General features: G+C 39.5%; 1 long non-coding RNA gene across 1 annotated transcript; it reads left to right on the forward strand.

Moving 5' to 3' along the window:
- Window positions 1-1,187: 1,187 nt before the first annotated feature.
- LOC112843719 (uncharacterized) lies at window positions 1,188-2,847 on the forward strand. Its single transcript, XR_003216188.1, has 3 exons — window positions 1,188-1,206; window positions 2,588-2,643; window positions 2,751-2,847. It is a non-coding gene; the product is annotated as an uncharacterized LOC112843719 (long non-coding RNA).
- The last annotated feature ends 7,662 nt before the right edge of the window (window positions 2,848-10,509 follow it).

A 10,509-nucleotide genomic window follows, 5' to 3' on the forward strand; every position in this document is an offset into this window, starting at 1 on the left:
CTGAGGGGTAAAAACTGAGTGACTGAGACTGGTGGTGTTGTAGATTAATAAAGGTGATTTTTCTGAAAGAAACATTTGTATGTCATAGGGTCCATTCAGACCAACATCAAGATTCTCCCCGACTATTTAACTCTTTTTAATATCATTTAACAGGATTTTATGTGCCCAAACAGGGGCATTTACCAACCAGAAACCAAAAACTGGATCATCCATGAAGTCAACTTTAGGTAAATATCAAGAGCTCGTGAATTTGAGTGATATAAATAAAATTAATTAAACCTGCTGTAGATCATAAAGAGGTCAGACCAGTCTTTTCAATTCAATTTAGTTCAATTCTGTTGCACCACATCACAACAGCAATTGCCTCAGTGCGCTTTATATTGTAAAGTAAAGTACCTACAATAAAACAAGGAAAACAGAGAAAACCCCAACAATCATATGACCCCCTATGAGCAAGTACTTTGGTGACAGTGGGAAGGAAAAACTCCCTTTCAACAGGAACAAACCTCCATCAGATCCAGGCTCAGGGAGGGGCGGACATCTGTCTCGACTGGTTGGGGTGAGAGGATGAAAAGGGGAAAAAAGAAGTCTCGCATTTTGATAAAGCACTTGGAGCATGATACAAATTTCTAATTTATGTCTTTCAATATGGTGAGAAGTCAGAGGGATAAAAGGCTGGATAATCATCAGAGTTTTACTTTTCAGCTGTCTGTAAATGAACAGCTTCAAAAGAAACTGTTAACAGCGCAATCAGGATCATTTTATTTTGGTGTGCTCAATCTTCAACGACCAAAGAAGGCTGTGTTTGTAACTTAGCTGCAGTTAGTACTGGAATGGATGTGGTGGGAGGGGTCCCTCATGAAGAAACTGCTGCGACACATATGCAGGTAGCTGATGTGACGTATGATAACTACAACCTCTAAAAGCAGTTACCTTCACTGTCTCATACCAGTATAATTTAATTGAAAGAGTAACTTCATGAATGAAGCATGTTTAGATAGTTTATAGTATTCAGCCTTTTAGACAAGTACCGCTGTTCAGTCTTGTGTTTCTGTGTGAGACCATCCTGTACAGTTTTAAAATATGAAAGAAAAAAAAAAAGGTTTGATGACTGATCTGAGGGCGGATCTGCCTCTAAGACCTCTGCTACCCGGACACCCAGCGCACACGTCTTTCCTCTCTTCACCATTTAACATGTGCTAGAAGGTAATGTGATTTCAATAAACTGCGCGTTGTTTTTATTGTTATTGCGTATTTGTGTTCATAGAAAAAGCACCTTCCTTAAAAAGCAGCGGGGCATAGTTCACACGTCAGATAGTGATAATCTGCAGTCCACCGGCATCCTCTAAACTACAAATTTAGCTTTAAAAAAATAAATGAAATTAAAAACTTTTAAAGTTCAGTTTAAATCCAGCTTCTCTGAAATGTGTAATAAAGTCGAGTCACCTTCGTGAAATCGTTTTGTTCGTCGTGTTTTTTAGATGTGTGTGTGATGAATTGGTGGGGAAGAAAAGGAAGGAAGGACAGTTCAGTTATTACATCAGCGACCTGTTTACGAGCCTTGCGCTGCAGTGCATCGGGTGTTGCCCGTTGTCACTCCCGGAGCGTAACATCCCGGCGATTTGTCACGTCCCGCGGTGTTCCGAGCGTAGCGTCAATTTGGGAGTGAGAACGTGTTGGGCATTTTTATATTGAGTAAAATATACTTTTTGTCTCGTGCTTTAGAAAAAGAGCATCATTATAATATTAATATAATAATAATGGTGGATTTCACAGAGCTGTGCAAAGTCCTGGAAGTGTGCCTGCAGGTTACTTTCCAACTCGGCTCAGTTTAGCGCCGTGAGGGAAAAAGTGCATGTTCAAATCCAGAAGAAACACCACGTGCTTTTATTTGTCTGTCAGTTCGGGTTATAAGTCCTCATACTTCCTGAAACGCTTTGAGTTAAAGAAGCGAAGAATTCACAGACAGACGCTTCTCTCGCTCATCTGTTCTGAATGACAATGGTGAAAACGCTCAACTCAAGCCTTCATAACGCCACTCTGTCCATTTTTCATACTATAGTTGACGCCTGGTAAAATAAATAAATAAATAAATAAAAACCCTAAATCGCAATACCTTATGAAACTGTAATTTTATCATTAGTGGAACCAGCTGTCAGTTTGGATTCGGGAGAACGAAAACAATCCAATTCAATCCAACTTTATTTACATAGCGTCAAATCACAACAACAATTGCCTCAAAGCACTTTAGATTTTTAAGGTCAAGACCCTACAAAAAGATAACCTGTCCTACTTTTAAGATTAGACTTTGCTGGGAAAACTTTCACTTTCAACCTGATGCCTGTACTTTAAAAATGTGAAATATTTTCAGAGTAAATCAAAGTGCAGGTTTTTCTCCTGGTTGCTTCCATTGCTGTGTTTGTAGTTCATGTAGTTTTGGTCAGTCAGTGAAATAATGGATCATGAACAGGATCAGATGTTGTAATGAGTGAATGTAGTCAGACTGTGGATTTTCCTTCTTCTAGCTGTACTGACTGACCTTTGACCTCATGTGTTGATGACTCTTCACCTCTGTCTCCTCTCACAGGGAGAAGATGATCTGCAGGATCCTGCTGCTCATCATCCTCACCTCATGTGTCTCTGGTTAGTTTACAGCTTCACTTTATGAACTCCAAATAAAGCTCAACAACAGATTTGTTCCAGTTCTCAGTGTGTCTGCTCCTCTCTTTCCCTCTCTGTCTCCTCAACAGGATCATTTGTAGTCAATGTGACACAGACCTCCTATCAGGCAGAGGAGAACCACAACATCACACTGGAGTGGACGTTCACCACCAAACCTGACAGATCCAACAAAACACTTTTTATCATCTGTGAACTCTTCATCAGTGATAACGTCTCAGTCCTGTATCATGTTCGTGGAGGTGTTGAGGTGTCAGAGTCTCAGGATGCAAAGTTTTCAGGACGAGTCCAGAGTGACAAAGACGCCCTCAGAGAAGGACGAATCAGACTTCAACTGTCCAGACTCAGGACTGATGACTCGGGTCTGTACAGATGTGAAGTGCAGACAGATTATGGAAACAACCTTCAGGAATGTCAACTTAGCGTAACTGGTGAGTTTATTCAGTATCTTTTTTTAAATTTTGAGTGAAACAGCTTTCATGGATAACTGGAAACCTTTTTGAAAACTTATTCTGATTTCTTTATTGTTGTTTTTTTGTAAATGACTGAGATTTATTTGGTGTCACTGCAGCAGCAAAGGTCGGTACTAAACCTGAGAGAAAACCGGAGGCATCAAAAGCAGCAAGTCGAGGCAGGATCAGAGTGTTGCTGCTTCTCTGCGGGTTTTTTCTTCACTCTGTGTCTCTGACGTTAAGAGACTTCCCTTTTTATATCTGTGCTCAGTTTGTTTAGTTGAACATTAACGAGGAGCAGCTGATAACTGCTTTCTTTGTTATGACTGTCCTGACAGTCCAGGAAGGCTGTGTGGGATTTATGAGAACCACACTCGTCTACTACACTGACACTATGCAACAGTGATGTACAGAAACACAGTGAGTTTTAAATTTCTCAGTCACAAACTAACACACTCCAACCCACTGTGGGTGTGGGAGAGTGAGTTCATTTAAATTATTGTTGCATTACTTTGGATTGGAATTTTAATTATCATGGTGGTAGTAAGCTTAACTATCATTATAATAATTATTATCATTATTGTCATAAAGTGGTAAATTAAATACAAACTAAGCTATTCAGCACCACAGGTGCTTTCATTTCCGCACTCCTTCCGTTTCTACAGCAGGCAGATCCGACACGTGTAGCAGGAAAACTTTGCTACATGTTTGGTTCATTTTAGGAAAAGTCAGTAAACATATCTGCAGTTTTAAGACTGAGTAGAAATGACAGTGGTGACGGTGAGATGTTGTGTGAAGTTTTTTTTATTTTTTTACTGACAACACAACAACGGGTATTCGACAGTTGAATGTATCATCCTGGTGAGTTAGCTGTTAGCATCAAAGGTTCAAAGTTAATGTGTTTAATTGTGTTTTATGTCAGAAATATTCCAGACTCACCCTGTAACTACATCATTATATTTTACGATCACATTACTCAGGAAAGACCGACTACAGCTGATAAAGATTACACACTGTAAATAGTTATCAAAGGGCACAAATGTGTTTTTGTGTATATTGTTGTTGTTATTGGCTTGGCGAGGAAAAGCTAGAGTGTTGGTTGAGTCACTCAGACTCTCCTCCACACAGTCCTCATTTATAAAGTGTTTTACAAACATGAACATTACAGCTAACGGCTGGATTTTCCATTCCATAACTTTAAACACTTATTTCCTAAATTCATCTTTGTCAGTTTTTGACAGCAGGGATCCATAATGTAAATTTGCCTTTTTATGTGTAGTGTTTTATGCCCACTTTAAGCAAGAGAAAACTAGCTTTGTAGCACCCAGAGACCTTTGAATGTCAGTGAAATTCAGCACCTTGAAGCAGGGGCGGATCTAGAGAAGTTATCTTAGGGTGGCAAAGAAATCAAATGGGGTGGGAAAATCAAAGCCTTTTTTTTCCCCCAAACACATATGCAGGTGGTTACATGTGGTTAAAATGATTCAAATGCAGCAAGTATACACGTTTTTCATATAAATATAGTCTATAACTTAATTATTGTCTGTAGCCCACATAATTACACACTTTAGTTACATAAAACATGTAAGTTTTGACTCTATGTACTGTATAGCCTGTATAATAAATAAATATGTAGCCCAATAAGTATAAAATCCAGAAAGCTACACAACATGGAGCGGTTCATTTACAAACACAAGACTAACTTAAGTTTCACACTGTTTTTTGTTAGAAAACAATCACATTGTTACAGCTTAAATTTAACAAAACGTCAGAAATCTGCACTGTCATGAACAAAAATTTAAAACTAATCTTTCATGATTTGTTGGATTAACCCACTGAGGTCTGAAATACAAGCAGCCATTTTTGACTCCTTTTGAGTTTACGTTTGTATTTCACCCTCAAATTGTTTCATTTGATTTTTTCCCCCTTGCCTTGTTTGGGATCATTCTTTTCAGCTCAACTGAATTTAGTTGTTTTTTTCACTGACATACTGCATTAGTATTACTGATCTGAAATCACACAAAGAACTTCAAATCCTAGTAGTATTTTTTTAATGTAAAAAAAACCACAGACATGTTGAGTAAATTTTTTTTAACTTGAAATGCAAATATAAATTGTACATTTTGTAAACATATACAACTATTTATCTAAAAATGCAGCCAATACACCTGCCGTTTTCTTCATTTTCTACAACCATTTAAAAATATTACTAAAACTAAAATGAGAGAACAATCAGGTTTCGCAATAAGATGCCCCACAAATGATGTGTGCCAGTAAAAAAAAAGTTTGTCCACCAAAAGACAGAGGAGAACAGCACAGGGACAAACCTGCAGGCCTGACAACAGCAGGTGTATCACTCCGCTGGTTTCCTACTTAGTGACACTGTTTACGTTGCAAATGTGCCTTAGTGACATTCATTAGTGCCCTCACTGACACACAAAACAAAACGACTACACAACAGAACAACTACACAAGACAACACAACACACTAACTGTACACTCCACACTAAACGTCACAAATCTCCCACATCTAAAGACTCTCTCTCTCTCTCTCTCTCTCTCTCTCGCTCTGTCTCGCTGCCGTTACCGTCACTCCCAAAACTTTTCCCTCTTCCTAAACAACCAAATCTCACGTGTTGGTCGACATGGTGCATTTTTCCACCGACAGGAAAGAGGTGGCTTTTTTCCCTTTCTTTACTGTTTTCGCGCTGTCCTTAGAAAACGCTTAAAACACACACACACACAAAAACGTGATGACAGTATTTAGAAAAAAGCGTGGCTTATATATATTATCATAACTATGGATTTACTGGCCTGTAATTAAAATTTAAAAACTTTGAAGTCCGAACTTTCAATGTGGGCTGAAATAGAGACTCAGCTTGGCTGCAGCTTGTTGCTATGTCAGCTTACATCAGTCATGTGATTTGGAGGTGCAGCGTGTCCGTGGACCACAGAGGGTTAATAACACTCACCTTCCTTCCATTTCCAGAGTGTAACATCCAACCACCTGTGTAAAATCCGAAATTCCCATGGTGTTGTTCAAAATGCTCTCTGGCACAATCATAAGCATCGCTTGCTACTGAAAACAAGGAAAAAGCTGGTCCTGCTATGGGCTGAACCGTTTGTTAATGGTGGAGGGGGGGAACACTATGCAATATGTTCAGTTTTAGCATTTATATTCACTGTTGACTGTAACTACGCTCAAACTGTTAATGCTATCTTATTTTAATAAACAACACTGTCATATGCAAAACTGGGGTGGCACTTGGGGTGGCAAGGGATCATTTTAGGGTGGCACTTGCCACCCCATGCCACCCTTCTAGATCCGCCCCTGCCTTGAAGCCACAGCTATTAGCCACACAATGTGGGTGAGTGCCAAGTTAAATTTTGAGACAAACAACTGAAGCCAGTATTAACTAATTAAGGTGAAAAGCATTATTTTTTTCACGTGGAATGCATTAATGTGTGTCCTGTGGAAACACAGGGTGCAGGAATAGTACTGTTTGTTATACATTTGCAAATAAATTGTTATTGATATAAGTGATGTTGTTATGACTTCTCTGTGTGTAAGAAACAACAACAATAACATGACCAGTCTGACACAGAATATCTCACCCAGTGAATTCAGTCCCCTGAGCTGGGTTAATCACACACAGCAAATTATTTTATGATAGTTTCTTTGGAACATTAAGATAATGTTTCCCAGTTATTCGCGTTTTTTTTTTTTTAAAGAAATGTCCAGTTTTCACCGAAAGGGCAAAATAAACTTTCAGATATTCCCAGAGCTTCACCTACATTAATCACGTTGGGATCAGCCTCTGTTTACTGTCCATGTAGATCTGCTAAAGGATGCTGGATACAGAGGTGCCATGTGACAGAGAGAGAATGGAGTCCAGGGAGGGAGGTGGCGAGCGTCCAGGCACGAGCCCTGGAGAAACCAGGTAAAGAGACTGGTGAACTGGAAACAAGGAAAAAATAGGGTTAATGCAGAAGAGCTAAGAAAACAAGCAAGAAGCAGTGGCTTGATTACTACTTGATGGAGTGCAGGTGTCCATTGACGAGCGCTGGAAACTGACTCCACCCCAGAGTGAGCAGAACCCAACCTGAGCTCAGAAGAGGAGAGAAAAACAAACTGCAGATACCACAACATCCCAGATTATGACACAGTTTCATAAATGTCTGCAGTGCTGAAGCAACACATGCAAAAACTCTGTTCTTTACCACAATGAGTTGAGCTGTACTCGGGGAGGTCCCACACAGTCCTGGCCTGGCAGACTCCCACTGCAGCCTCCAAAAGACTCCCTCTGTATGGCTGGGCATGCTCATTCAAGTCTGAGAGAGAAACATATTCATGTGCTGTATATGAGATCTGACAGCCAAGAGAAAAGTGTTGATCATCTGTTTTCACACATCTAAACCAACTGGTATGGTGTAGTCAGAATTCTCATCAAATGAATAGATTTGAATATATGAAATGCGCAGAGGCCCAGTAACACATAAAGAAGCATTTTGTGTGCTGTGAATCATTTAGAGTTATTCTAGTAAACTTAAAGAGTTCAAACACAGAGCTGAAAATGATCAGAATATTTTCACTGTATGTTCAGATGCTGAAAAGCTCAGATCAGCGACTGGTCGTCATAGTGATTTCTGGACATCGAGTCACATGTTATGGAAGGAGATGGTAACCTGGATCTCTGCTCAAAGATGGTCTCAGGTGTTGAGTGTAAATGGTCTCCTTTTGTCTCTGACAATCCTGTTTGATAACCTTTGACCCCTCCTGAGTTCATGCTGTGGCTGTTACACTCTGGTGTCCATTCTTTCATTCATGCAGGCTGCAGGATACAGACTGAGTCATTTGTCAACATTTCAAATGTGTCACCATTTGAAGTGATGAAACTTCAAACTCACTCTGTGACAGCTGTGACAGGATCCAAGGTAGAGGTGGAAAACCAGAGGATGTTAAACAAACAATAAACAAACCAGAGAACACATTTCCTAAGAAAATGCAGAGTAAATGCTGAAAGCTGAATATCTGAGTTGGATTATTTGAAGTGTTAAAATAGTTGGGAAAATGCTGAAATACTCTGAACCATCACCTGCGAAGCGCCAAACTGCTGAAAGCTGAACTTCACACACAGTGAAAAAAAAAAAAAAGTCTCATTGCAAAACTATTAGTTGTAAATTTTTTTAGTTTACTCAACATTGCTAAAGTTGAAATACTGAGTTAGCACTAAAGGTGGGAATCACCAGACACCCCAATCACCAGATACAATATTATCACAAGACTTAACTCACAATACCATATTATTGCAATTTTTTTATGTTTTGCGATATTCTGAGTATAGCAATACGATATTTTGTGATTTATCACATTTTCCTACAGCAGACTGTGTTCATAAAAGTAAACTTATATTCATTTTATCTCATAACAAAGTCTCACACTCAGTCTTTCTCTCATTTCAGTCAGTTTTATTACTGACAAATTGAACTGTTTGTATTACAGTCTAGTCCAACTTAACTGAATGCAACCATCTGGGGACAACTGTACAATTATAGCTATTGTGAACAATGAAATTTGTAAAAACTGTGCAGCCCCTTTAGCAACTGAAGAATTTGTAAGTAAATTAGTGGTAAATTAAAACACAATATTGTTTTACATTAAATAAAAAAAGTTTTACATTGAAATAAAATAAAACATGTTGTCTTAAATTACAATAAGTACACTGTCCTGTTTGTTGCTTTCCTAAAAACAGTTAAACACATTTGGACAGTGAAGGAATTTCAGCATTCTTGCTCAGAAAAAGGAGCTGATCAACATGCTCTGAGGTCAGAGTGCTTCGTTTTGCTGTGACGATGTCTCCAGCGGTCGAGAAGACTCGTTTGGGCTGCTGCTTCTTTTCTTCCTGTAGAAAACCCACACACATACAGAGAGAGGGAGAAAATAAATATGTTATATCTTTTATTATGCAGTAATATGTACATATTAATATGTAATATGTTTTTCTTTAATAAATTATAATTAATATGTATTTAATTGTTAAACAGAACCTTACCAAAATGACAAAAATGATCTACTAATATCGTAAGTAAGTTAGTTAAATTATAACACCAGAATGTTTGCTTACCTGAAGGGTTGTAGCCTCAGTAACTACTCTGGATTAGGTTTCCTGTCTCTCCTCTGGTGACAAGAATGGCAGGGTTTTAAAGCGTGGATCGAGGACTGATGCTGTGTAGAGGGTGTTCCTCTCGACTGCGCTGGCATATCTCTTCTTAAGATCTTGACTGATACTTTGCTTGATGTTTTTGACCAGCGCTGTGTCACAAATGTTGTCCTGGGTGTCATGCAACAGCTGTGCTAGCAGCGGTGCTACGAGAGAGAGAGAGTAGGAATCTTTTCCTCAGACATCGCAGTGGTCGCGACTTGCATTGACTTCAAGACCCGGACAATTTCTTCAGCGTTGCCAATATCTGTTTCATTTAGTGTAAAGATATCAGTGCTACGCTTTCTCAAAACGGGAGACAGCAGCGCTGCATAAATGGCAGGTTGCTGTTCAAGGAAACGTTGGAGCATGTCATAAGCACTGTTCCATCTCGTGCAGACGTTGGTCTTTTCTGTTTTTGCTCCAGAGCTTGGTTTGCCAGTGTGCTTCTATTGAAAAAGCCAGTTATGCTCCGCACTCTCCCAAAAACCCTGGCTACTGCAGGCAGGTTTAAGGCTTGTTGTGATGCCAGATGGGTGCGTATGGGTGTATGCGTATGGGTGAAACACTTTCACATGCATGTATCTCGCTAGCTGAGTGGCAATTGTCATATTAGAATCATTGTCGGTGAGAACCACCAGATTTTTGTCGGCAATCCCCCATTCCTGTGCTGCATTTTGCAGGAGGTCGGCAAAGCTCGCTCCAGTGTGACTTTCATGTAATGTTCGAGTTTGGAGAATGTAAGACAGCAGTCGCCAGTCCACTGTGAGATAATGAGCTGTTATAGTTGCATATGAATCCACAGCCCTTGCGGTCCATGCATCGCAAGTTAATGCAACCCTTTGTGCTGTACTCAAACTTTCCTCAACTTTACGCTTCACGTCTATGTAGAGATTGGGTAACGGCTGTGTCCGTGAAAAAACGTTGTGATGGTATCACATACCTTGGTTCCAGCATCTTGAGCATGTAAGAAAAACCCTCGTTTTCCACAATGTTGTAAGGACGTATGTCTTTGCAGATGTAGTACGTGATAGATTGTGTTATTTTTTTAAGCTCGCTTAGAATTGGGTGATAGCTTTGTTAAGCTAAGAGTGTCCAGCGTTGGCTGATTTTTCAGTTGCTCTGATTTAGAGCTGGCTTTGCCATCCTCAGTTAATGTTATCTTTAGATGGTGGTGT

This window comes from Oreochromis niloticus, linkage group LG3 (assembly GCF_001858045.2).
Source record: "Oreochromis niloticus isolate F11D_XX linkage group LG3, O_niloticus_UMD_NMBU, whole genome shotgun sequence".
Lineage (NCBI taxonomy): Eukaryota > Metazoa > Chordata > Actinopteri > Cichliformes > Cichlidae > Oreochromis > Oreochromis niloticus.